The 26,148-nt window shown below is 50.2% G+C and overlaps 1 long non-coding RNA gene across 1 annotated transcript; it reads left to right on the forward strand.

The window, feature by feature from the left end:
• The first annotated feature begins 9,110 nt into the window (after positions 1 to 9,110).
• On the forward strand, positions 9,111 to 24,507 carry LOC115946151 (uncharacterized). Its single transcript, XR_004080265.2, has 2 exons — positions 9,111 to 9,215; positions 24,112 to 24,507. It is a non-coding gene; the product is annotated as an uncharacterized lncRNA (long non-coding RNA).
• The last annotated feature ends 1,641 nt before the right edge of the window (positions 24,508 to 26,148 follow it).

Raw genomic sequence — 26,148 nt, forward strand, 5'->3', positions numbered from 1 at the left:
GCAGAAGGTGGGAGGAGCATCATAAGAAGAAATTACAATTCATCTTTTTTCCTCCTAAGGGCAAAAGGCTCTGATCCCTCCATAAAGGGTTTGAAGTCTGTAATTAATCACAGTCTGTGAGATGTGAAGCAGAGCTCTGCTAATCTTCCATGGGCCTTTTACTGGTTGTCCAAGAAAAAATCATCACCTGTAATTTGTGTGTCTTGTTGAGGGCTAACATTTGGGCAGTGATTATTCCTTATAATCTGTTGTCAGAGGAGCCCTTGGTGTGAAATTTGTGTTCTTTCTCCAGCCCTGCCAGCAGCAGGTATGGCCATATGTGAGTGTCTCATGAACACAGCATAAAATATGCATATCATGAATTTATTATGCACCAGCTGTTTGTGGCAGGACTGGGGTGTCTCAGGATGCTGCTGTGAAGTCTCTGCCTCTGTTGCACTTCCCTCTCCCATCACCTCATCCTCATCACACTTCTCTTGATATTGAACCCAGTTCTGAACCTGGGTGCTGCTCAAGAGGAAAAATAGGCAGGCTGGCAGGTTTTTCCACCTTTTCCATAGCTCCTTTGTGTGAATCCCATAGGCCCTGATGCTGAAGGGTAAATCTGGATGCATGCGCAGAACATGGGAAGATTCCATTCAGGTCTTTGGCATCTGGAAACTGTGATCATTGGGTATTTCACTGCAGATGGACCTGCATCTTCATTTTGGTTGTGGGGCAACTGACAAGTGCTGTTGCAGAGAGGCCACTGCAAGACAGCATGCTTTAAATGGATGATGTCCTGTGGATTTTTAGTCCTCCAGCTGCACAAACCTGTTAAAACTTAAGAGCTCAAAAAAGCTGCTGTCATCCAGTCACAGCACAAACTAAAACCTGCCTCTAAGTGAGCCAAGGCAGAGAGCAAGGAGATGTTAACAGAGCTGTTGTTCAAGCAGCTCGTTCTTCCGCTGTGCCTCAGTAGCTCCTTTGTTCACTGCATGAGCCTCGCCATGGACTGCTGAGCATCATTCTGAGCTTTGGACCAAAATGAGGCCTTCTGACACATGTGTATAGGGCTGCTAACTGACTGTGACTGTTTCTGTGCGTTAGTGACTAGGATGTGACTTTCTCCTACTGCTTTTATAGCAATACATGAATGAATGTCCTTATAAGCACTTTGGCTCCCCTCTGGGCACAGTCTTTGAATACCCAGATCAGGACAGCAGCCGAGCACAGATGCACATGGGTTGTAGTGGCTTTCATGATGTACATGTGCTATAGAATAAGGGTGGAGAATGTGCTGGTTTTGGCTAGGGTAGAGTTAAATTTACTCACAGTAGCTGCTATGGGGCCATGTTTGGACCAAAGAGGTATTTCATACCATTGGACATCATGCTCAGCATAGAAACTGTGAGAAGGAAGGGGGGGGGGGGATGTTTGGAGTGATGGAATTTGTCTTCCCAAGTCACCATTACACATGATGGAGTCCTGCTCTCCTGGACATGACTGAACACCTGCCTGTGGTGGGAGGTGGGGAATGAATTCCTTAATTTGCTTTGCTTGTGTGTGTGGAGCTTTTGCTTTACCTTTTAAACTGCCTTTATCTCAGCCAAGGAGTTCTCTCACTTTTACCCTTTTGAGTCTCTTCCCATCCCACTGTGAGGAGAGTGAGCAAGCAGCTGTGTGGGGCTTAGTTGCCAGATGGGGTTGAACTATGACACCCAATGTGGTGGCTGGAAGTGGTTTTGACGCCCAGCTTGGGGTTGGAAGGGTTCACAGTACTGACAGATTTGACTGGAATATGCTAGATCAAATGTATAGCTGTTTTTGCTGTTTAGCTATTAATTATTAGGCTCCTGTGCTTGCTGTGGGGCTTGCTTGCCTTACTGTATCTAAGAGTCTAGTGCTTGTTAGTGGCTGCTTTTTGCTTCCAGTGCTTGTTGTCCTGCTCTACTGCTTATCATCCAACTCTGCTGTGCCTGGGAACGCTTTGATAAGAGCAGTGGCCACGTGCCTGGGCTGGTAGATGCCCAGGGGATTGTTGCTGTTTGTGTGATGCTGCACTGCACAGGCTGGATACTCCAGTGTGAACCAGAGGCGAAGGGACTGTGACCTGTGGCTGAGTCCATATGGGAGCAGGACACCCTGAACCATCTGTGGCTGTGGATAAGGCCACAGCAGAGTGGGTATAACCCTTCTGGTTCTCTCCCCATCGCATGAGGGGGAGTGAGGCAGTGTGGTGCTTCGTTGCTGGTTCAGGTTAAACCACAACACGTCACAAAATGCATGAGAAAAATTTGGCTGAATTTAGGCTAAGAAACCCTTGATGTGGGATGTCTCCAAGCCTCAGTCCCAACCTGTGCTGCCTTATAGGCACGTAAAAACTGCTACTTTTTTATATGCCTTCTGTCCAGCTGTTCTAGATCTTAAAACATGGTAGGGCTTGTTTTTCTTTCCTGCCAGCCCTCGTCCCTGCCCATCGCTGCGATTCTCTGCCACAATATTGAGCAATTGTACTGAGTGCCCAGCAGAGGGCTGTAGAATCATAGAATCCCAGACTGGTTTGGGTTGGAAGGGACCTGAATGCTCCTCCAGTTCCAACCCCTGCCACAGGCAGGGACCCCTTCCACTGGAGCAGCTGCTCCAAGCTCCTGTGTCCAACCTGGCCTTGAGCACTGCCAGGGATGGGGCAGCCACAGCTTCTCTGGGCACCCTGTGCCAGCGCCTCAGCACCCTCACAATAAGGGAAGTATTTAATCCTAATATCTAATCTAAATCTCTCCACTGACAGTTTTAAGCCATTCTCCCTTGTCCTATTCACTACATGCCCTTGTAGAAATCCCCTCTCCAGCTTTCTTGTTGGCCCCTTTAGGCACTGGAAGCTGCTCTAAGGTCTTCCTGGAGCCTTCTCTTCTCCTGAAGACACTGGCAGAAAACCAATATACAGAGAGCAAACCTGCTCCCATTTCCCTTGTTTTCCCACCCTACTCACTGGCAGGCACCTCCTGCCCTCATCTCAGCATTGTGAGCCATGGCAGCCCGAAGGCAGCGGACTACCAGAGTCACAGGACCCTGGGGCACTCATCCGCAGAATCACGGTGCTGGAGCCTGCCCTGCTGCCCCCAGGCAGCCATGGAGTTGGTGTGGGTATGTTAAGGAAGGAGGGAAGTCAGGGTGATGGAGCCTGTGATGTTGTGGCCCAGTACCACTGCCCTGCTCTGGGCACAGCACTGGTGATGTGCCTTGCCCATCACTCTGGCTGTCCATTGTCCCCACTGGTGACTGGAGCATGCTGTGACCTGCTCAATGAGCAGTGGTGATGCTTTGCCTCCTCTTGCATCCTCTCCTTTCTACCTTTGCATTCACGGCTGCTCAGACAGCTGCCTGTGCTGTGTGTTTTCCTAATGAGACACTTTGGGGCCTTCAGATTACCTTCAGATTTCCTTCTCTCCATCAGCTTTCCAGCCTCTGTCCATCTGCTCTTGGTTCGTGTCAGGCCTGGCTGAAATTTGTCACCGTGGGATGACTCTTCAGAGGTGCACAGCACAAGAAGCCCTCTGGGACACCCTGATAAGGGTTTGCAGCCTATCCCCAGTGCTGCTGGTGCCTTCTGCCAGATCCATGGCCAGGATCTGCCTCCACCCAGCCCTGCCTGTCCCTGCAGGCAGTGTCTATGTCCCTATCCTTGAGATGTGCTGCAGCATCCAGCATGGAGGGACCTCAGGGTCGGAGGTGGGAAGAGCCTGGTGTAGGCACAGGTTTGCGGATGGGGCTCCAGAACCTCTGGTGTGAGAATGGTGATGTGCTGAGTCCCTTTGTGTGTCACCCCGTGGGGCTTTTATCCCCATCTCCTGCTGTAGTCCTTCCCTCTGGCATTCAGCATGTTTTATTCTGAATATAAAGCAGGAATTCTCTGGACTCCAGGAGCTGAATGAGTGGAGGGACTTGGCAGCACCGTGCGAGTGTTGACTCATTAATCTGACATCACAGAAAATGCTCTGCACTAAGGAGATTAATCACAGCTTAAAAAAACCCAAACCCAAACCTCTTTAACTTCCACGAATCCTCCCCATGAATCCCTTTCTGTGCTGCCCATGGTATTTGGCCTCCTCAGCTCAAACTGCAGCTTATTTAGCATTAAAAATCCCACTCCCAACAGTATTAATAAAACCTAACCCCTTTCGGGCTGGACATTCAGAGAGATGATCTCCCTAAGAGAAGCAACCTGTCAGAGCTCCTTCCAAACCACAGGGAAGGAGCAGGATTTGCAACGGGGGAGCATGAATACAAATGTTTCTGGAAGGAAGCACAGGTTTAAAGCTTGGCAGCACAATGCCTGACCTGCTGTCATGGAACTGGTGGCATGTGGAGGTTGGGCACGTGCCCTTCCCTCTGCCTGGTTGATGGGAGGCTCTCCTTGAGATGCCAGCGAGGATTTCAGCTGGAGCACCATGATGAAGCCAAGCAGCAGAGTGGGACCTTGGAGCAGAGTGGAGGAGTCCCAGCTCCAGGAGATCTGTTCCCCAACTGTTTCCCAGAGTTGTTGGGGAAGAGCAGACAGGGAATGCCATGGTGGTGATGAGGTGATTCCACCCTGCCAGGACAGGGCTGGTGAGCAAACAGAGGCATCCTGGCGCACAGAAACAGGGCTGGCCTCCTGAGTGGCTTTTGGGCAATGGCCCTTTATTGCCCAGGGAGGGGAAAAGTAATTCATTCACTCTGGTAAGACTTCAGAGCATTCCTGTTGAGTGAAGAGACCAGCAGCCAGTACTCATCTGCTTATCCTGAAAGCCAAACATCTAATGAGTGATAGAAGACTTTCACACATGCTGCAAGGATAAATATTATCAAATAATTTATTCTTAGATCTTTATACATGAGCAGAAATAGAGATTTATTCTCAGCAGTGCAAACTGCTTTCCATGAAGGTTATATCTTTGGGCTTTGAATTACGATGTCTCGAGTTTATTTTTCTCTGCCACAGCTTTACGTGCTCAGACTTCAGAATTAACCTGGTAAATCCAGCAAAACATCTCTGGGCTACGCTCTGTGTGTGAGAGAGGCAGGTATTTGATGCCACATATAACTAAATGGAAAAACTACTTTGGTGAAGGCAACTGCTTGTGCAGTTGGGCAGTCTTTTGTGTTGTGCTTACAGAGCCTGGGATGGAAGGTGCAACTGAAATGAGAATGTTTCAGTACCTTTTGGGTGACACGGAGGAGGAGATCAGCACATTTGTGGCTGTTTCAAGGTAACCTCTGTAAGAAGAGTTTGTTCATTTGCCTCTCCCCAGATTTTATGGAGTTGATGGAGTTTGGTTTCTTTCCATTTTGAAGCGTTCCAGCTTTTCAGAGCAGAACACAAAAAAGATATGGATTCATGACTTAATTTTACCCTTTTCCCACAACCTGCTGGCTGGCTGACAAGCCTATTTATATGACAGTTTTAGTTTCCAGTGAGCACAATCCTGGGTAGAAGATTTCTTGTGAATCATCTAATAAGCTAAAGCTTGTTTGTTGCTTTGGGTTTGGTTTTTTACAGTAGAACCTAAAATGTATCCATTGTTCCAGCAAAAATAAAACCAGTGTTCTCAACCGTGCCTGTAGCATTTGCCATATGGTCTGAAGACACTGGAGCTGGCCACACTCCTGGCATCTTGGGGGTGCCTGGGTACTGCGGGCAGAGCTTGCCCAAGCTCCTCAGGAGGGTTTCAGCTGGAATCAGGTATGGATCTGAGATGTTCCATGAGATGGCAGAGAGGCCCTTGAAAGGCTCTTGCTACCACTGTGGTGACCTTCTGAAAGCTTCTTAAATGGCCTGTTTCCACCTCTGCTTACTAGTCCTTGGGAATGAAGCCTTGAGCAGTTAATAAGGGATTTAGGTACAACTTGGCCAGCTGAATCTGAGCCTTCCAGTCCTTACAACAAGTCCAGCCTCCCAGGATGCTTTTGAAGTTGCCATGGGCCAGACCCTGGCTTATCATCCCTGTGTGAAGCACTCTGGATGCAGCCAGGCAGATACAGGGATGTAAGGAGAAAAGGAGAGTGCACAGGGTGAGTAGTTGCATTAGAGCTGAAGACACATTAAGCTGTCTGTAGGGCCTGTGGGAAAGCAAAGCTGAGTTTGTTTAAGCACTACAGGCACTGGAGTGGAGTGGTTGCATTTCAGCCCTGTGCTCCCATGCCTGGACAAGGAGAGCTGTGGGAAAGCAAGTCAGAAACTGGCCTGGGCCCCATCGATCATGTGCATTCTCTGGGTTAGATATCCCTGAGGTGTACATAAGGGTAAAGTTCAGCCCAGAGGGTGACACTTTGCAAGCAGAATGCTTCACTCGGCAATATGAAAAAGCAATCAGCCTGTCTTGATTGTGATTACCAGTGACCTTCCCTGGCAGCTCCCCTGCTTTGGTTTATGAATCTGGAGACATCAGCACCTTCTAATAATGCTGGGCTTGCTGAGAAGAGATGGAAAATAGATTGTTTGACCGACACTGCATCATTTGCAAGCATTTACCCTCCTCCCCTGCATCCTGCCGCAGGCACAAGGGAACTGGGCCAGCAGTGACTGAAGTGTCTGCTGCTCCTGGCCATTGGGCTTCCTCTTGCAGTAACAGGGCTGGAGCACTTCGAGATAGATACTAGTGCAAAAGAATTCACGCTAGCAGATCCTGTCAGCACTCCCTCCGGGTTCCCTGGATGCCAGCAGCATGCTGGAAGACCAGGCATAGGCTGGGACTTTGTAGACCACAGTGCATGGTGAAAATCAGGTTTGCTGTGCAAGCTATATAGGAGAGTAGGAAAAACCTGACAGTCAGCTTGTGCTGGCCCCAGAACATCTCAAAAGCCTTTGATGGGGTAGCAACACATGTGAGAGAAGCATTTTTCTCATGAGTACAAAGAAAGCAAGACGGGTAACAGCCAGAAGAGGTGATGGTCCTGTAATAGGGTAATAAATACTTCCCCTCATCCAGGAAAAGGGATAAAACGTGATGCATTTCTGCCTTCCATGTGTTTTAGGAGCCTTTGATGGCATATCTCCATGAGTGGGGTTTGCTTTTGCTTTGAAGATTGAAAAGAGCATCCTGACTCATTAGGACCAGGGCAAAGCCAGTAGGCCTCATTGGTAAAACAAGCATTGTGGAAAGAGAGAGAGATGTACACGGTGGCAGAGAGGAGAAGGTGGCATGTGGTGGGCTGGCATCAGCCAAGCACGCCCTCCTGCTCTCACCCCAGACACAGCCAACTCCCTTCCAGCACCTACCTGCTCTCTGGTTCCTGCCGGGTTAGCACACATGATCAAAGCAGCCAGTCCAAACTCCTTATTCTTCCCTACGGACTATTGGTGGCAGAGATTTTGATCACTTTCAAGGGAAGAGGCAATTAGCAGCTAACTGAATTAAGTGGAAGGTGCAGCGTTTGAGCTGACTTTCTGCTGCTTCTGTGGCTGTCGTGAAGATTACTCATACCAATGAAATAATTGTTTCCATAGCAACTAATGTACTTCATTGGGGAAGAACCGGAGACACAAATAACAAAGACAAAGGCCAAATCTATAATGCAAAGAGGCGTTTGCAAACAGAACAAATCACAGCACAGCGCCTTGTGATGGCTTCACAGTGTGCTGCCTCTGACACTGGGATGGAGTAAAGGGAATTCCACAAGCAGAGGAAGGTGGGGAAAAATCTGGGCAGGGCAAGAGGCTGTGTGGCTTGGTACAAGGGCCTTAATCTCTCCTAGTGAGTTTAGGTGGCTGTTGCTGCAGGATGTCTTGCTCAGAAAGCTCCCCTTAAAAGCATGGTGATTTTAAAGCTCGCCTGATATGTGCAGAAACAGCAAAGCAGGGATTAAATCTTCCTTTCACCTCTGCTATGGGATCATAGAATCATAGATTAGTTAGGAAAGGACCTTAAGTTCATCCAGTTCCAACCCCCCTGCCATGGGCAGGGACACCTCACGCTAAACCATGGCTCCCAAGGCTCTGTCCAACCTGGCCTTGAACACTGTCAAGGATGGAGCATTTACCACTTCTCTGGACAACCTGTTCCAGCACCTCACCACCCTTACAGTAAAGAACTTCTTAGATCTAACCTGATCTTCCCCTGACTTTACCCAGATGACTGATCCACAAGTTTTTTGTCTTATTCTGGCTGCACGTCCTGTTTTTATAGCTCTGAAATTCAGTGATTCCATACACCAGAACAAACTGCCTTCACCTGCCAGCACCACCCTTCCTGTTGCTCCCTAAATTATAGGGACTGTGGAGGAATGTGCCGATGAGCAGCCTGGCCCCAGCCTTCAGTGCCCTTGGGCATTACTGTAGGTCCAAAATAGTCTTTATACCTATCCAGCCTTGTGGAGTCCATTAACTACAAAGGTCTGAAGAACAGGTTGGACCAGCAGCCACAAAGGCTGGCCAAGATGTATTTATTCTTTGTCAGTTCAGAGGGGGGGATGCTCTGACCTCTAAGGTGTCCACACTCCCATAACCTGTTATGCAGCCACTGCTCAAGAAGTCCTTCTTGTTTCCTGCACCACATTTTTGTCTTCATGTTTGTCCCAATGGGGCCAGGGAAGGGGATTTAACTGTGCAGCCATCCAGCACAAGGTCTTATTTAGTTGTCCACTTTTGTTTGAAATGCACAATCACATGGTCTGAGCTCAGCAGGAGCCTATTTTGCTGTCATGGCTTGGTCCCAGCACCAGAGCATCCCCAAATGAGAGCTGTGAAGGCATCTTTGCAACCCCCTGGTCCAAATGGAGAACCAGGCACAGAGGATTGCAGGTCTGGTTTTCAAAGCTCCCAGCATCACTCTGCTAAGAACTTTCAGCTAAGATCACGAAGCTCACTCAGACATCAGCTTCTTGCCATGTTGTTTCTATTTTCTTTGATTACCTCTTGTTAATGGCCTCTCTGTCCACAATCCCCTCTGATAAGAGAGAGAAATAAACTATTGATTCACATGTGGCACTCAGCACTTCAAAGGGAGAAAGCTCACCTATCCTTTACTGCAAGTGGGACTAGTCAGGCTTAAATGTTGCGATTGATGCTCCAACTGGGGCTGGTTTGGACCTGAGTGGGGTATTTAAGTAGTGGCAGGGGGAGGTGGCTCCTAATAGAGCAGTTCCTGCCTACACAGTGTGTGAGTTCTTCCTTTGTCTTTTCCATGGCCTGATGTCTCTTACTTGCTTCAGAGGCCTCCTGCTGCAGGTTGCTCTGCAGATTAGCTATTGTCTGGGTAAGGAAATGTTAATTTGACTTTTTCATTTTTTTCTCACTGTCATCTCTATGCAGGCTTCAGGAACGTGGGATTTGGTCTTCCATGTGGACCCTGAGGTTTTTAATGTACTTCCCTATTCCTGTTTCACCACCTCCTTTCTCCTCCACTGATTATTCTGTGAATGAAATGATTTTTCCCTTTTCCTTAGCAAGAGCTTCAGGCTTGCTGCCTACATTTGAGCCTCTCAACTCACTTTGTGTGCACCACTGTGTAGCCCTGGGCTTGGGTTCTCATTTCACTTTCCATCCATAGAGACCCTTTGCTCAGACAAGGAATGGATCTTTGTGTGTCTCATGGGAGCCTGTAGCACCCATCCCTGGGAAGCTCCGCTTGGAGCAGACCTTGTGTGGTCCCTCATCCTGCAGAGCATCCCAGCCATGGCTCAAACAGAAAGAGAAGGTGAGAGAAGTGTGATGTGCTATAAGTAGGGACTGTGCTTGAGGGTTGCAGCCTTTGGTTGAGAGTGACTTAGTGTTGTGTTTCCCTGCCTACCAGAGACAGCCCATGATTTTGACCTATAAGACTTCTCTAGAGTATTGTGGAGCTTCAATTCACCAGGATGCACAAGGTGCTTGCAGTGCCTGAGGAAGAAGGTACTTGAAGAACAGCCAATTAGCTCGATATAATAAGTCTTAAATATGTCTCTTGTCATCCCCCTCTCCTAGCTGGTGCTGGTCTTTGTGCTCAGGCATGCATTCAGGTTTCTATAGGCATTCATTCCCGTTTCTTTGCCTGTGTGATTACTTATAATTCCTGTTTAAATTCTTCTCATTTTCACAGTGTAATTAGGCAGAGGAGTGGCTTTTGTTCTGCAGTCAGAAAGCAATTAGCTGTGCTTTTTGCTTCATACTTGTTTTTTAATAAGGACTTTGTTGATGGCTTTTGTCCTCAGTAGAAAATAAGGGCTGAGGTGTTTATGTGCTGGAGGGGCTGCCCTGCCTGGTGAGATGCAGGACCTGTGGAGGTGGCCCAGAGATGCTCCCCTTGCTCCCTATTGCATTCCCATTTTCTCCTCACTGTAACCTTTCACTTGCTCTCAGGGTTGGGGTAGCTTGCAGAACTTTCACCCAGGTATGGGTTTGCTCACTTTCCCTTCTTTATAATTCCAGCATTTGATACTCAGCTATTCCCTGGCACCTTCCTATGGGGCTGAGGCATCTGCCTGCAGCAAGTCCTGTTCCTTTCTCCCATCTGTAGCTATGTGCCAGCTATTGAGCTCCTGTCCCAGGGGGTTTGTGCATGGGTTGCATTGTGTGGTTGGTGCCAGCACAGCTGAGGATGGAGACCTGTGCAGGAACCCGTGCTGGTAATAGGCAGCTCCCTAGGACAGAGAAGATATGCTGTGAAATCCAATTGCTTCCAAAGCCACTTGTTATTCTGTAAGTGACAGCAGCATCCACATGGTTGTGAAAGGAATGAGTACAGGCCTGGCACTTAAATCCATCACCCCAGGACACGTGTAGCTGCTCTGTCCTTTGCAAGTCAGGGGCAGCCAGGTCCCCTGTGTCCTGTAAAGAGGCAGATTCAAGTCAAGTATTCATTTCAAATGAGGAGTAGTGAGAGTCCCCATTTGTGGCTGTGATAATGCAGGCAGCCAAGCTGATACACTGGAGAGGAGAGCACCAACTCCATGCAGTGGATGCAGGCAGCAAGGCACCATGGCAGGGCTGTGCTGAGCACCAGCTTGTTTCTTCTCTTGTTGAGCTTCCAGGGAGGGATGGAAGCAAAGGAGTGGGGCTGGCTACTCTGAGAAGCACCTCTCCAGGCAGCACAGCCTGGATATTCTGACTTTTAGACTCATAAAAGGGTTTGGGTTGGAAAGAACCTTATGATCATCTAGTTCTGCCCCCTGCCATGCACATGGCCCCCTGCTTCATTGTGCTTCATTTTGCTGGCTCTGCTCACTGCAGGTAAAATCGCAGCTTTTTGCACACAAGTTCAGGCCCTTCCTGCCCTATGCGGAGCAGATCTGTATCCCCCTTCTTCCTCCGCAGCCATCATTTCTACCCTGTGACCTGCATCTCCTGCCCATAGTTTCCATCCTTTATCCACTGCAGTCGGTTTAATTGCAGCATAGGTATATGCAGCCATGTAGTGTTTTGCAGCAGTATCCCATAGCGGTTGGTGGAAGAAGAGAGTACCCACATCCTCCATGAGAGCTGAAGAGGGTGTCTGAGATGAGCCCTAGCAGCACCTCGGACATCCCTGGCACACATGCCCAGCTCTGCCCGCAGCTGATCTCACTTCATCACCAACATGGCTGATGGTGGGAGCCAGGCTTGGCTTTTCACAAGGCAGCTGGATGATGGGAGCTGCTTCACCCACCAGCATGGGTACAACTCTCCTGCTACAGCTGCTGGGATTAACTGAACACTTCCCCTTAAGGAGTGTTGTCAGCACCGTTAGGCAGAACACAGAATAAAAGATGTCATGCCTGTATTGGTTTGCTCACTGCATGAGCAGTGCTAAGCCAGGGGGCTTTGGGGCCGATTCTGTTGGAAGTTGCAAGATAATGACCTGTTTAATATCCTTTCAGGGGAGCTTGGCATGAGGCAGATGTCATGATGGGGAGGGCAGACAGCCACCGTCAGCCCAGCATCCCACAGGGGCTGGTACAGCATGAGGATGAGGTGCTGATGGTCACTCTTGCAATGGAGATCCAGGGGTCTTCGCTGACATATGGGCAGCCCTTCAGTATGCTGACCCCATAGAGATGTAGCTGAGGCTAGGCAGGGATGTGTCCATGACAAACCACCCAAACCATCCTCCCTCTGGCTTTTTCTTCCCTTTAAGGTTTGTCAGATAATGGACACAATTGTCAGTTCAATGTTAGACTCGATGCTATGAGCGGCAGGTACTTTCAGATGAAGTTTATTTGCATGTAATAACACAAGGATCCATCTGTGGACTGGCTCTCCTGGAGAATAATGACATCTCTTGCTGTGCAGGGAGCCAGGACAAAACCCACTCCCTGTTTGTAATCCCCTGGAAGCCACTAAATAGCACTTGAGCAGGGTGTAAGAAGGGCAGGGCTGTGTGCCAGACCTCTCCCTGCAGCAGAGGATGCTATCCCAGATGCATTATTCAACAAAAGGTGTTAGTCCAGCTTTTTGCACTTGCTGAAAGCAAAATCAGAGCCATTTGAAGCAGGCTTTCTGGAAACTAAAATTATCTTCACATCGTATTTCTCCTCCAGTAATGCCAGCATTAAATTTTCTCAAATTCTGAGTCAGACGGCAGGAAAGAGGGTAAAAATGTAATTGGCTCAAAAATCGTAACATTTAGGAAAGGATCACAGTGTCAGGCTGGTTTTCTCTTTTCTACTGTCTCTAAGCCTTGAAGACACTCTGGAGCTGTGGTTTTGTGTTGGGGTTTGCAAGGAGCCATAGATATTTCCTGTTCCTTTATGTTTTAAAAGGCCAGTGCTTACCTGCATTGCTGCCTGCAGTCAGCATCTGGCCAGCAGAACACTCATGCTGCTGCGGGGGCCCTTCCTTCACCACTTAATGTATCTTCTCTAATGACTGTAAAAGCTGAGTCCTTATCATGATAACCAGCAGCTGAATGTAAAATGAAGAGAAGCAAACCTGCCTGTTCCCTGATGCTGGTGAGAGAAGCACCAGCCATTGGTGCAGTGTTTCCCCTCCTGGGGCTTTTGCATCCTCTGGGTGCTGGTTGTGGTAGGGATGGGGATGTGGCAGAGAAGAGAGGTGCTGCCTCCTGTCTTCCTCCTGCCCACAGCCAGGACCACTTCAACCACCCTGCCCTCTACTTGCCCGGGGAGCTGGCTCCTCATGCTCAGCATCTTCTCATGGCAACTCCTGATCATCTGCCTGCTGCCTTGTGCTGCATCCCCCTCATCCAGGGGCTCTCTGAACCTCTGCCCTCACTCCTGCAGCAAACCAGCCCTTATGATGAGACAGCACATACCCACAGCCACAGGCTGGAGCTTGCAAAGGATCAAACCTGTCTCTGTGAGTGAAGACACAGCAGAAACTGACCCTGTCTTTCCCAGAGCTGGTCTGTGAATGTACCATCAGCTTTGGGAGCTCGTATAGGGCAGTATCTCCATCCATGTGTGCTGCAATAGTGGTGCAGGTGTGCTATTTATAAGGCATAATACCGTTTGAGCAACTCCAGTGCTTGTGGATAAAACCATATCTGGCTTGACTCACAGATGATATGTCATGTTGAGTTGGTTTTTGGGGATGGGTTTTTATTTTCTGTTAAAAATGAAAAGGAAGATGATGTGATTGGAAATGTCAGGCTTTGTGTGGCGGGGGCGGGATGCCTCTGATTTCTCAGCCAGAGTAAAACTGTGTTATTGAGAAGCTCTAAAGGCAGACAAGCTGAAAATATGGGGTATTTTAAACAGCACATGAGAGGTTTACAATCTGTCACATGCATCTAATTGGCTTTATTATATGTGCAAGCTGATAGCCTCCAAATATGTGCTCGATCATTCATCCCCTGCTGCTGCACAGAGCTCATTGCATCCTGTGCTGCTATGACTGCTGCTGGCCAGCATTACTGAACCTCTGCCCCAGCCACCTCTTCTCACCATTCCTCCTATAGGCTGGAGACCCTTCTCACTGGTGTTCATTGTACTGCACTAAGACTCCAAGACCCCTCGAATGCTGTGCAGAGGGAGGAATGGTTCTTCTGGAAGAACTGTGATATGAGGGTAAATTAATGCATGATCAGAGAAGTGAAGTCATTGGCTGCAGACTGCTGGATGTGCCATTGCACCAGGGCAAGGATCACCTGCGGGTGCCAGAGAGCATCTCTGGGCCAGCAGCACGCAGTGCAGCCACCTCTGTGGCTGTAACCTCCTTTGCCCACCCACGTTTGCACCCCACCACTGCATAAGGCAAAGTGCAGCCCCCTCCCATCTAACCTCTCCAGGGGTCCAAATGATCTGAGGTAACCCAGCTCGCTCAAGAGGCTGCTTTCCTCCAGTACACTTCTCTGGAGCTGTTTCACTGAAAGCAGACTTTTAATCGGAATTGTCAGTGTCAGTGACTCCTGGTTTTGAAAAGAGAAGTTCTTAAAAAATCCTTCCTTTAAAATACCTTTTTATTCCAAGAATGTGTTTCCTATTGTGAAGGAGATAATGCAACATTGTGAAGCGTTGGAAGGAAATGTACTGACTTTGAAATAGAAAACTTCCATAATGGCTTTTGGTTTGAAAATATGGATATGATTCTTATTCTTTTACCTTGGGGCTTTGAAAAGAGTAAAGGAAACATCATCATGGTTTAAACTTCCCTGCTTTGGACTAGAAGACCCAAGTGTTTTCCTCTCTGCAGGAGAAATAAATGAAAGCTGGCAGAGCCTGTGCCAGCCTTTCCTGTGACCCACAGCCATGGCAGCACTGAGGTGCAGCAGATCCTGGGGTGCAGTGTGAGGAGTTAATCCTGCCATTGGAGCAGCAGACGAGTTCTCTGTCACACAGAGCCTCCCTGGCAGAGGTCTCCATGCTGCGAGGCTCCAGATGAGGAGTCAGGCCAGGCTCTTGCAGAGGTGAAATGGATGTGGAAAGTGTCTCTGGGCTTCCCCTGGCAGGTGAGGTTCATGTCACAAGAGCTCCAGAGCAAAGCAAGGACCCTGTGTGACCTGCGTGTGCAGTGCTCTGCATGGAGCCCTTCTGCTCCTGTGTACCCAGAGCTTGTAAAAGGCACGGTCTCACTGCTTTCCCCTATGGCTGATCACCCTGATCAGTGTGAAACCCACAGCCCTGTGCAGAGCTTGGCTCACTGTGGCGAGGGGCTGTGGTTCAACAGCCCTTTACACTGGTCCCTGCTGGAGCCCCTCATCCTGCAGGCTGGCAAAGAGCAAACCGTTCCCCACTTACCATGCTAGGAAGGCTGACACGAGCCCAGAGAGCCAAGGACAGCATCCTTGGGAAAAGAGCTCTCTTTTATTAGCTAAGGACAAAATGTGCATGTTCTGAGAGCCCAAACAGTGCTCTTGGTGCTTGGGGTTGCACTTGCTCCACATCTCCACCCCAGGAGAGCGCAGTTGTCCTGAGCCATCCTGAACCCACAGCACAGTGCAAGAGGGGTCCCAGGGCAGGGACCCTGCTGGGCCCTTCTGTGCTTGGTGGAAGCCTGGCAGGCTTTGAAGCTGTACAAGCATCAACCCGCTGGCAGCACTCCCGGGTAAGATGGGGACATGGTTGTCGGGGCCAGGCAGTGTTGCTGATGGAAAGACATCCTTTGTGCAATGAAAACTTCCAGAGCAGCTTCCTCCCTGACTCTCTCCTTTTCTGCTTTGAAGGTGCTGCAGAGAGATGCCCTTGCTTTCAGGAGTCATCTTGGCTGGGAGCTAACTTGAAGCCAGGCTGAGCAAATCTGCTGGAAGTGCCTTGGCAGGTCTCTTATCTGCCCGGTGCTAATCCCTCCAGATTGAGACAGAAGGAAAATGAAGCAGACCTCACATCTTAATGACCAGGATTTGCTTATCGTGCTTCCTCTTTTCCAGGGCTTCCTGATGTCTTTCCCCCTCGCCTGTCAGGAAAGATAGCACTAATGCAGTGCTGAAGTGGGCAGAGCAGGGTGAGAGTGGCTAACGCTGAGTCAGACATCACATTTTAAGGGAGCTGTGCCAGAAAGGAAGAACAAAATCAAGTGGACAGAACCTGATGTGAGGCTCAAGGTGTCTCCTATCTCCTGTCTCACCTTGGGCAAGTCACTTCTGCTTCAGTTTCCCCTCTGGGGTGGGTTTGCACTGGGTGCTTTTATCTGCAGGTTGACCCAGGGGCTGGAGGGCAGCGCTGCCCAAGGGGATCCGTGCTGGGATGGTGAGTGCTGAACGTGGAGCTCAGAGCTATCCCTGCACCCATCACACCTCACCTGGGCAGGAGGGAAGGCTTGTGGATGCCCTTTGTTTATCCAGAGGTGATTTTTCCCAGTGCAGTGTTAGCAGCTCTCTGCCTGTTAATGCACCTGTAGTGATAATTGCCTGCCAGACACCCAGGCAGGGGGCACAGGGATGCACTGGAGAGCAGCCTGGGGCCAGGAAAATGGAACTGCTTTTAACCCTGCTGCCTTCTGCAGAAGGGCCCTTCAAACGGCAACACCAGCTCCTCTGTGCTGCATCCACGAACCTCAGCCTGATGTGCAGACAAGCCCCCTTCTCCCCAGGCAGGAGGAAGCTGTGGGCTTCTCTCCCCCAGAGGGTGAGCCTGCTGCTGGTCTTGCTGTGAGGAAGGGCACTAAAGAAGCTCCCCAATGTCCAAAAACCACTTTGGTTTCTGGCTATGGAGAGCCCAGTAGTGTGATGCTGGCACTGGCCATTATTGGGTGCTACAGAGGAAGCTGTGGGCATCCCACATTAGCTGATGGGGAAAAAATCTGCATCAAGCTTTAGGTGTCCTCTTGAGCTGTGAGCATCATAGGAACTAGTTACAAGAGGCCAAGCACAAACACCCATTGCCAAGAAAAACAGAGGGAGTATGAACAACACTTAGCTTTTAAGGGCAATTAATACTTTCAAGCACTTTAATGAACACCACCTCATTAATCCCACTCTCAACAAGCAGTTATGTTCACTGTGATTTTTGTGCGCTGCCTGCAACATTGCAAAATCTACCCCATTTCACTGCAAAATGAACATCCCAATCTTCTAGTGTTTGACTAAGTTCCTGATTCAGGTTAGAATTCAACCAAAAAAGGCAAAGCAGTCCTTTCTTTACCATCCTGCTTAGAGCAGAGGTGTTAGAACTGGCTGGCAGTCATGGTGCCATCCTCTTTACTATCTGGCCAGTACCTCAGTGAGAGGAAGAAATCAGGTGTAAGGAAGCTGCACCAGGACCTTGCAGATGAGCTTGTTCAGAGGAGATGATGAAAGACCCATGTTTGTACCAGCATCACTGCAAAGGGTGCACAGCCTCTTGCTGTGCCTTGGTTTCCCTGTGCGTAAAACATTGCTGTGTTGCCGCTTTGTTGTTGATGTACATCACCATTGTGCTCGGGGATGACAGGTAAGCAGATCTCATTTGCACGTAATGATCAAAGCTCCTGTATTAACAGAAGTGAGATCAAAAAAGGCCAAAGTTCTCTGGGTTTCTCATCAGTATTCCTGTTAATGACTGCAGTTAACCCCCTTTGCCCTCACTTAAGATGGATCGAGCTTTTTAGATGTTCTTTTATAGGCCTTGATAACCTATACATTTCTTCTTCTCCTGGCCTGGAGGTCTGGCACATCTGAGCAGGCTTGCTCTTGTTTGTCTTCACTTCCATTCACACTGTGTTTGCTGTGTCAGCTGGAGCATTAGTCAACCCAACCCCTGCTGAGGACCAGGGCTGCTCCCCCAGACCTCCCTGCACTGCAGAGCAGCTCCTTGGGGCTCACCTCTGCTTCAGCCCCACAGTCCCTGCACTGCGGTGCAATAAGGAGGCATCTGAGTCCCTTTCCCTCTTTGCCCCTTTTTCTCATCTGACCTGCCTTTCTGAGAGCAAAGCTGTCGCCCTTCTCATGCACTGCGATTCAGTTCCACATGTTTGCTCTTTTATGCTTACATGACACATCTCAGCCAGACTGAAACCCTATGGGGGTGTTTGGGGGTATTTTCAATGCAGACAAATGGGCTCTGGAACAGGAAGGGGGAAACAAAACACTTCCAGAGTCGCTCAGCTGACGGCAGCCTAAAACCTTGCAAGGATCCTTTAGAAACGCTGCTGCTGGCTGCACATGTGCAGAGCAGCTCTGGGAGCAGCGTGTCGCAGGGAGGCTCCTCTGCGGCAGGAGGAGTAGTCAGGATGGAATCTCTGTATGCACAGTGTGGGCTGTGCTGGTTGTAGGACCTGTGAGCATCCCTCAGGGGAGGCTGGAGATGGGATCCTGCATGCCGCAGGTATGTATTGGCAGCGCTGGAGGAATGGAGCTGAAAACACCATCAGCGACTATGGCTTTCCCCACATCATAGAGGGGCTGACAGCCCTTTCTTTATACATCGGGAGATGTTAAGTGGATTACTTGACTCAACACGGATCCCCAGGATTGCTGACGTTGGAAGGCCGGGCTGAAGGTGTCCCATTCAACCCCCTGCTCAAAACAGTCAAGGAGAACAAGTTGGCCAGGGCCATATCCAGCTGTGGTTTGAGTAGCTCCAGTGATGGAGACTCTACAACCTGCTCCTGTGTTCAACCATTCTCAGAGCAAAACAGCTTTTTCTTATGTTTAAGTAGAATTTTCTGGCCTCATTTTCTGCTTCCTGACTGAGTGCTCTCCAGCAGACACTCACAGCTGCATCACCCAAATCAGTTTGCCTTCCAACACAGATACTCTGGAGTGGCTTGTTCTATGTCCCAGGGCAGAGCTCCATGCATTCCTGTTGCTCTCTCACATAAAGAACAGCTCCCTCTCCTTAGTTTCTCCTAGTGGAGCTCTCCCATGCATGGAATGAGGCAGGGATTTTGGGAATTAAGTCCACAAGTGTCACAAAAACTGTGGCAAAGTGCCATGGGAACAAATGGGCACAGGGACCCTTCAGCTCCAGCACTGGACCTTGCTACCTTACTAAGTCTCCATTTGGGCATGCAATTGCATTTCACATTGCAAAGGAATCGGCTCCGACAGCTGACGTCTGGCTCTCAGTTTCCCTCGCATCTCCTTCTGTTTTCTCTCTTCCTCTGGACTTTCATTCATGTCTTATATTTAACTCTTCCCTTGTTTTCTGACAGTTTTGATAGCTGCTCAAAAATGGCCGTATTCCAAACGTTGTGTCTGCTTGTGTAGTGCCTGTATTTCCCTGCCAGATTTTGCCTCCTCTAAGTAGGATGCAGCTTTATGTGGAGGGTGCTGCACTGCTCTGCTTCCAATGCCATGCTGGGGATGTCACCATTGCCAATGCTGGCCTTCTCCAGGCACATGCAGCCCCTGCTTTGGGTGATTGCCCTGGGAAAAGAAGGGACATTTGTTTTTCCCACTCAAGATATGGGAATGTTTACACAGGCAAGGTGTTTTCCATGGGTGTTTTAAAAGAAAGGCAGATTTATGTCTCCTTTTTACTGGTGGGGAGACCAATGTACAGGCTGGGGAAGTGATTTGGCTGAGCCATCCATGAGGTTGGTGGCTTCCAGCCCTAAGCAGACCCTGCCATAGCCTTGCTTTTACAACCGATAGATGCTACAGCATGAAGACTCCTGGCTGTAATACAACAGTCTTCACGCAGCCAAACTCTTGAGGGTGGCTGGGGATCTAAGAACAAATGTAATGAACGTGGTATGGGGACATCTGGAGACCATTCCTCTCTCATCCATCCAGGCACAGCTGGCGCAGGGACCTGCACCTCCCACTCTGTTCAGCTCTCCCAAGGGCTCTGCTTTGTATCAGCTTTCCCTGGCCAGATTGTGTGTTTTGCTGTTTGCCTCCTGCCATCTGCAAGGCTCTCTCTTCCCTTGCTCTGATTACGGCACATGGTGGTGGATGAGTGATGGCTGGGCAGGCTCCTGGATGTGCAGGAAAGGAAGGAGGGGCAGTCAGGTACACAGGGGCTCCCGGCTCCTTGGCACACATTTTGCTACAGCATGGACAGAAATACAGTCCTATGAGTACAGCGAGTTTGTGTATCTATGGGTACAATGGGTTTGTGCACCTCAACACAATGGAAGAAGAGAAGAAATCATGCCAAGGCACTCCTATTGCATCTGGGGCTGCCAAATCCTGCCTGTGTGCTGTAAGAACCTGCTGAGCTCTGGGAAATGCAGCTCCCATGGGACAGTGCCTGGGATTTTGGATGTTCCCTCTTCAGTCCTCCTTCCCCTGCCTGCCCTCAGCACTAATGAGTGATACAGCGTCGTGGTGGCAGAGCGAGGAGGACAGATCCAGAGCCTTTGTTTGCTCTCTGAGTTTCAGCAAAACATGCTTTGATTCCAGAACAAGGCTGATATTTACCTTCTCCTCTCTGCCCTCAGTTACCAGCTCAGGCCAAAACCGATGCGAGGAAAACCAGAAAACCAGGGAGAAAAGGGATGAGACGGAGGCAAGAACAAGAGAACAGGCAATGAGATGCTGGAGGATGGTAAAGAAGCAAAGCAGAATAGGAAGTGAGCGTGGAGGCCTCCAGCCAAGCCACCCAGCACTCCTCTCAGCCTGTCTTTCATGTACAGCAGTGTTTGGGTTTCTCTAAACATAGAAAATTCCCACATAAAGAATTTTTTTATCCTTTTACCAAGACTGCTGAGTACAACCCAAGCTAACTACACAAGAACAACCACTTACACATTAAACCCACAGAAATCACAAGCAAATGCTGCTTGTTGATATAGAAATAAAACTATATCAACCCCAGGAGTTCCTGTGATGGTTGGAGGGAGCAGTGGGAGAGGAACCAACAGAAATGAAGAAGAACCTAGTAAACTTGGGAGGAAGCCAGGAAGGGGAGTACCACATGGGTACAAGACTCAGCATCGTACAACACCAGAGAAACATGGGCTTGCCAGCACTCACATAACTGGAATTCTGACTCTGCATTCCATTTACAGGTTCAATTTTGTTCTAGGATAACTTTCTGTCTCTTTCTAGCCTTGATCATTCAGTGTTGTTTTGTCATTTGTGTGTGCTGGATGGAATCCCCAGTTTTTACTGCTTTACTCCACTGCCAACTCTGCATTTCCTCATGAACTGCATTCAGATCCTTGAAAGATCTGGTTTTGTACTATGGATTTATTTTGTCTATGGGGAAGCAATGCTATTTGAAGGCTATCTGGGCAACCGAAAGTTAGAACTCAAAGGTTAGTTGTGACTGCCCCATCCCTGGCAGTGCTCAAGGCCAGGTTGGACAGGGCTTGGAGCAGCTGCTCCAGTGGAAGGTGTCCCTGCCCGTGCCAGGGTCTGGAACTGGATGGGGTTTAAGGTCCCTTCCAACCCAAAGCATTCCATGGTTCTATGAAACCTGTCTTTGCAGGGCATTGCAGTGGCTGTGAGCTCTATTGGGGTTGCAGTCGTAGCCTGGTGGGAATGGTGCATTCTGGAATATCTGAGCCTTTGGCCATGACCTTTTAGAAAGTTTGACCCAAGATGCCTCAATCTGAGCCCTTGAACTTTGCAGCAGTCAAACTTTGGGCCAGATTATTTCATCTTTACCCATTTTCACAACATTTCTCAGCCCAGTCGATGGCACAACTCCTTGGCAAGGCTCTGCTGTAGCAGATCTCCTGTTCCAGATCCTGCTGAGCCAGATGTGGTGCCTAGCAGATGATGTATCACCAGCCTGACCAGGCAGTCACATCTACCCATGGGAGCTCTCTGGCTGGAAGACGACTGCACTGTGTTGGGACACAGCCTCTGCATCCCGGGAGCTGATGGCAAAGTGGGGAAGTGAAAAATGAGGTCTGAAATGCCTCCTCCTGCCTGTGATCCTGGCCATACCTGCATTGCCACCTCCCTCCTCAGCTGCCCTGAGGCCTGCCCCTGCTCCCTGCACCCTGGATGTCGCCGCTGCCTGCAGTGGATCTGGATTGGAGCCTGCAGATGGAATGATTCATCAGACATCCAGCCGCAGAGCTAATTGCTTCCTCTCCTTACTCCTGTATCCAGGAAGCAGGCTGGAGCTGCACAGCCTTGAGTGTCCACATAACTCGAGATCCAAGACCTGAGGATGTGTGTGCAGCCCAGGCTGGACCAGTGAGCAGCTTTCTGGCATCACTAACCTGGTGCAGCCTTCTCCACTTCCCAGGGGAGATCTTCCCTCTCCCCTCTGTCAGTGGCTCCACAGCTACCAGCCACCCATGTTACATGGCAAAGCTTAGCCCTCCAGGGAGCAGTGAGAGATGCAACCTGCATTTTGCAGCCTGCAGGAGCCCAGCTGATGGGTGATGCTGTGGGAATGTGTTTGCTACTGCCCCATATGCCCCCCATTCATTTACTGGAGAGCAGGAAAACCATCCCACTCCATTTGGGAAGCATTCCCCACTGTGCCCAGGTTCCAGAAGGTTTGGCTGTGGGAGACCAGTCCTCAGTGCTGCATTGCTGGGCTGGTGCCATGAGTAGAGCAGCCTTTGCTCACCTGCCTGGCAAACAGCAAGGCTGCCCTGGGGCCTTGAGCCACCTCTTTTCCCACTCCCTGGACCTCATGTGTGGAGTACAGGGATGCCTTGATGGAACAGGCATCCTCTGGGTATCCTGAGAGGAAGCTTAGCACCACTGAGGAGGCTTCTCTGTGCTGGGTTATTCCATACAACCAAACACCCAAACTGGGACATGCACCTCCTGTATGAAGACAGGCTGAGAAAGTTGGGGCTGTTCAGCCTGGAGAAGAGAAGGCTGCATGGAGACCTCATAGCAACCTTCCAGTATCTGAAGGGGGCCTGCAGGGATGCTGGGGAGGGACTCTTCATTAGGGACTGTAGTGATAGGACAAGGGGTAACCGGTTGAAACTTAAACAGCAGAGGTTTAGACTGGATCTAAGGAAGAAATTCTTTACTGTGAGGGTGCTGAGGCACTGGAATGGGTTGCCCAGGGAGGTTGTGAATGCTCCATCCCTGGCAGTGTTCAAGGCCAGGTTGGATGAAGCCTTGGGTGATATGGTTTGGTCTGAGGTGTCCCTGCCCGTGGCAGGGGGGTTGGAACTGGATGGTCTTAAGGTCCTTTCCAACCCTGACTATTCCATTATTCTATGATTCTATGTGGATGCAGCACAACCAGCCAGCACTAGGGCATCAGGGGAGCACCAAGAAGAGGGAAGCTCCAGAAGCTGCAAGAGTTGGAGTAACAACATCGTTGTTCCTCTGGGTGTCGAGGACAGAAGGACCTGTAGAAACCTCTGCTGTGCCCTTGTGCTGCCAGCAGGGATGAGTGTCGCAGGGCTGGGGCTGGCAGGCAGAGCGCAGCACTCAGGGATCCCTCCCGAGTGTTTTGCTCATCTCTGTGCAGCCGAAACCCATCTGCACTGAGGGGGTGGAGAGCCTGAAGCACAAGCAGGAAGCACTGTCAAAAAAAGCCTCTTCAGTGTTGCGCTGGTGCAATCATGTCAAAAACCCAAAAAGGCATCACCACCTGCAAAAGAGCAGGCGCTAACTCTGACAGCAGTGGAGCTCCCAGCACAGCAAGAGACAGGCGTGGGGCTGCTTCCTGGGTCCCTGCACTCAGACTGACCCAGTTGGACCCCCCACAGCCAACAGCGCAGCTCAGGGTTTCCTGCACTCACTACCCCTTAGCACTGCCCCAGCACCACCAGCAGCCCAGAGCCACCAATGCAGCCACCAATGCACCAGTGGTCCCATCAGACTGACTGCTCCCAGCATGAGCCCATTCCCAGAGATGCAGCCAGGGGGAAGTTGTGCCTCCTGCTCCATCAGCTGAGCAGCAATGGGACCAGGCACTGAATCAGACCCAGGAGCCCTCCTTGTAGCTTCAAACCAGGTGAAGATGAGTACTGTAGCCCAGGGGCAAGGTTTCTGCATGTGCCAGTTGCATCTAAAGAGTATCCCTATTTGATGCTTCCTGCTCTTTGCCTTTCTTTCCTGCTTACCCATACAAGTTCCTTCTGGTGCTTGGGGAAAAAAAAGGGCCATACTGATCCCTTCATTACAGTGAGTGTCCCAACATCCCCAGCAGCCTGGGGGTCCCAGGGCACCCGGGCAGTCCAGTGTGTCTTTTACTTTCCCCTTTGCTAGCTGGATTTCAAAGCCCTCACACAACATCCCTTCAAAGCTGGTCTGACAGCAACAGGAGCAGTATGTGCTCCATGTGCAAATCCAAAGGGATGACAATCCCTGAGGATAAGCAAAGCCCTGACGACAGCTGGCATTGCCTGCAGGAGCAATTCCTGCCAAAATGCTTGTCTCCCCAGAGAGGATTTTCACTGGTGCTTCCTGGCATCCCTGACCTTGTTGCTACCTCCCACAGGCTGGTGAGCTGCCTATGGAGCCTGTGTGCTCAACTCCACTCTTCCAGAGAAGTCATTGCCGTGTTCCTGGTGGCCCCATCAGGCATCCCTGGCACATCCCCTCCGCACCATCCCATGGACCCAGGTGATGCAGTGCAGATGACTTGAGGAGTGAGCTGAGGATGCCTGGCTTCTGAACCCTGGCACCAGTGAGGCATTGAAGGACCAGGGAGAAACAGATGAGTCGCATTGAACTGACCCATATTAAATGGTTTTGATCTGCTCATCAAACTCATCAGTTCTTTCTACCTTAGTAATACCTGCTGACTACACATCAAAACCCCCCTCACCTCCTTTCCTTTCCCAGCAGTAAAATGTGTGTTTGGTTGCCCTGAATAACAAAGTCTGAGATTTCCCTTTTGCCATGTGGATAAACTGAGTTCAGGGAGCTTTGTGCAGCAAGGCAAGGGCACACTGGGCATTGACAGCAAGGTGGCCTTCACAAGGCAGGGACAGCCACAGCCCTGCTCTGCCTGGCCTGGAGGGGATTTCAGCCAGAGATCTGAGCTGGCCATCACAAGGAGGAGGAACCAAACAGGAAAAGGTCCAGAGGAGATGCTTACAGGGTTGGTTATAAGTTTGAAGAACACAAGCTGCATGAAGAGGAAGAGCAAATCTAATCTGTGCAGGGCTGGCAGGGAGAAGCCTGAGCAGGGATACAAGAAAAGCCTTCTAAAATGCTGCAAAATCACTAGAAAGAGATTAGCGATCATTCATTCTTAGGTCTACCAAGGATATTTTGTGCAGTAATTGGCTTAATTTGCATCTAGAGAGATTTAGGGTAGGTATTAGGATTGCAAGGGGATTTTCCTTGGGTCATATCATGGCATGCTGAAAGCTGTCTGGGATGTAACTGCTCCAAAACAGCATGCAGAGGAGCAGCTCCTTGCGGTCCCACTTGCCCTTTGGGGCTCTGAGGCACCTTGGAAGGGACCCCACTGTTCAGACACCATGGGGAGATGTCCCTGGTGAATCCAGGCAGGGAAAGGCAAGGCAGGGCCACCTCCAAGCACCAAGCACTGGGGGCTGAGGGAGCAGGGGTGAGGGGAGCAGTGGGTGCTCTTGCTCCCACTCCTCGGAAGCTGTCTGCCTCCTTGCCATAGAAGGAGATCTTTGCCCAATGACAGAGGGTGGAAACTGCTTTGATGAGCTGCACCACTGGGTATGCAGACCAGCCCCACAGCTGTATCTCCAGTTCTCTCATTTCTGATCTCCTCTCTGCCACGCTATCCTTCCCTCTCACATCTCTCTGTGCCTCTGTTTTGCACCTCCTCCATCATCCTTTTTCTGCCGTACCCCTCCTGCTCTCCATCTTCCCCATCCCTCCAGCTGCACTCCTCCTCCTTTCTAATCTCTCCCTCTTTATTCTCACGCCTTCTCACACCCGCTTTTCCATTCAGCAGCACGCCATTTCCATTTGAATCGCTTTCCTGACTCCATCCAGGACAGGAGCCGAGCCAGGGTGCTGCATCCTGTCCTAGCCCCACATTCATGAGCATCACGTGGACGGTGCTGGCTGTCACCAGCAATCCCATTCTGTATGCGTGGCAGCAGCGTGCTCCTGCATCCTCCTCTGCCCACTGAGCTGAGCTGAACACGAATAACAGAGCACATGGAGAGGGAGCGATGGTGAGTCTTGCCTGGAGACACTGAGTGCTCCCCATTGGCATCCCCAGATGGGTAAAAGGGCACTGGGCAGTCATCCACATCCAGGGGTTCTGCTGGGCCTGCTGGCTGCCTTTCCAAGGGTACAAGGCACCCATCGGCACCATCTCTGCCCATCAGTCCTTGTGGGCCAGCCCTGCCAAATCGGGTACCACAACAGCAAAAGCAAGGGATAAGCATGGTGAGAAAGATAATGTGTGGATGTTGGTAAGATCTGCTGGCTGGGGGTAGCCATGCAGGCACTGGGTTTGCTAGGAGCGAAGGTCTGCTCTCACCAGGATGTGCAAGCTCAGGTGTTCACTGTGTGTGCTGGGCTCACCAGGACCCTGCCC

This window comes from Melopsittacus undulatus, chromosome 10, assembly GCF_012275295.1.
Source record: "Melopsittacus undulatus isolate bMelUnd1 chromosome 10, bMelUnd1.mat.Z, whole genome shotgun sequence".
NCBI classification, from domain to species: Eukaryota; Metazoa; Chordata; class Aves; order Psittaciformes; family Psittaculidae; genus Melopsittacus; species Melopsittacus undulatus.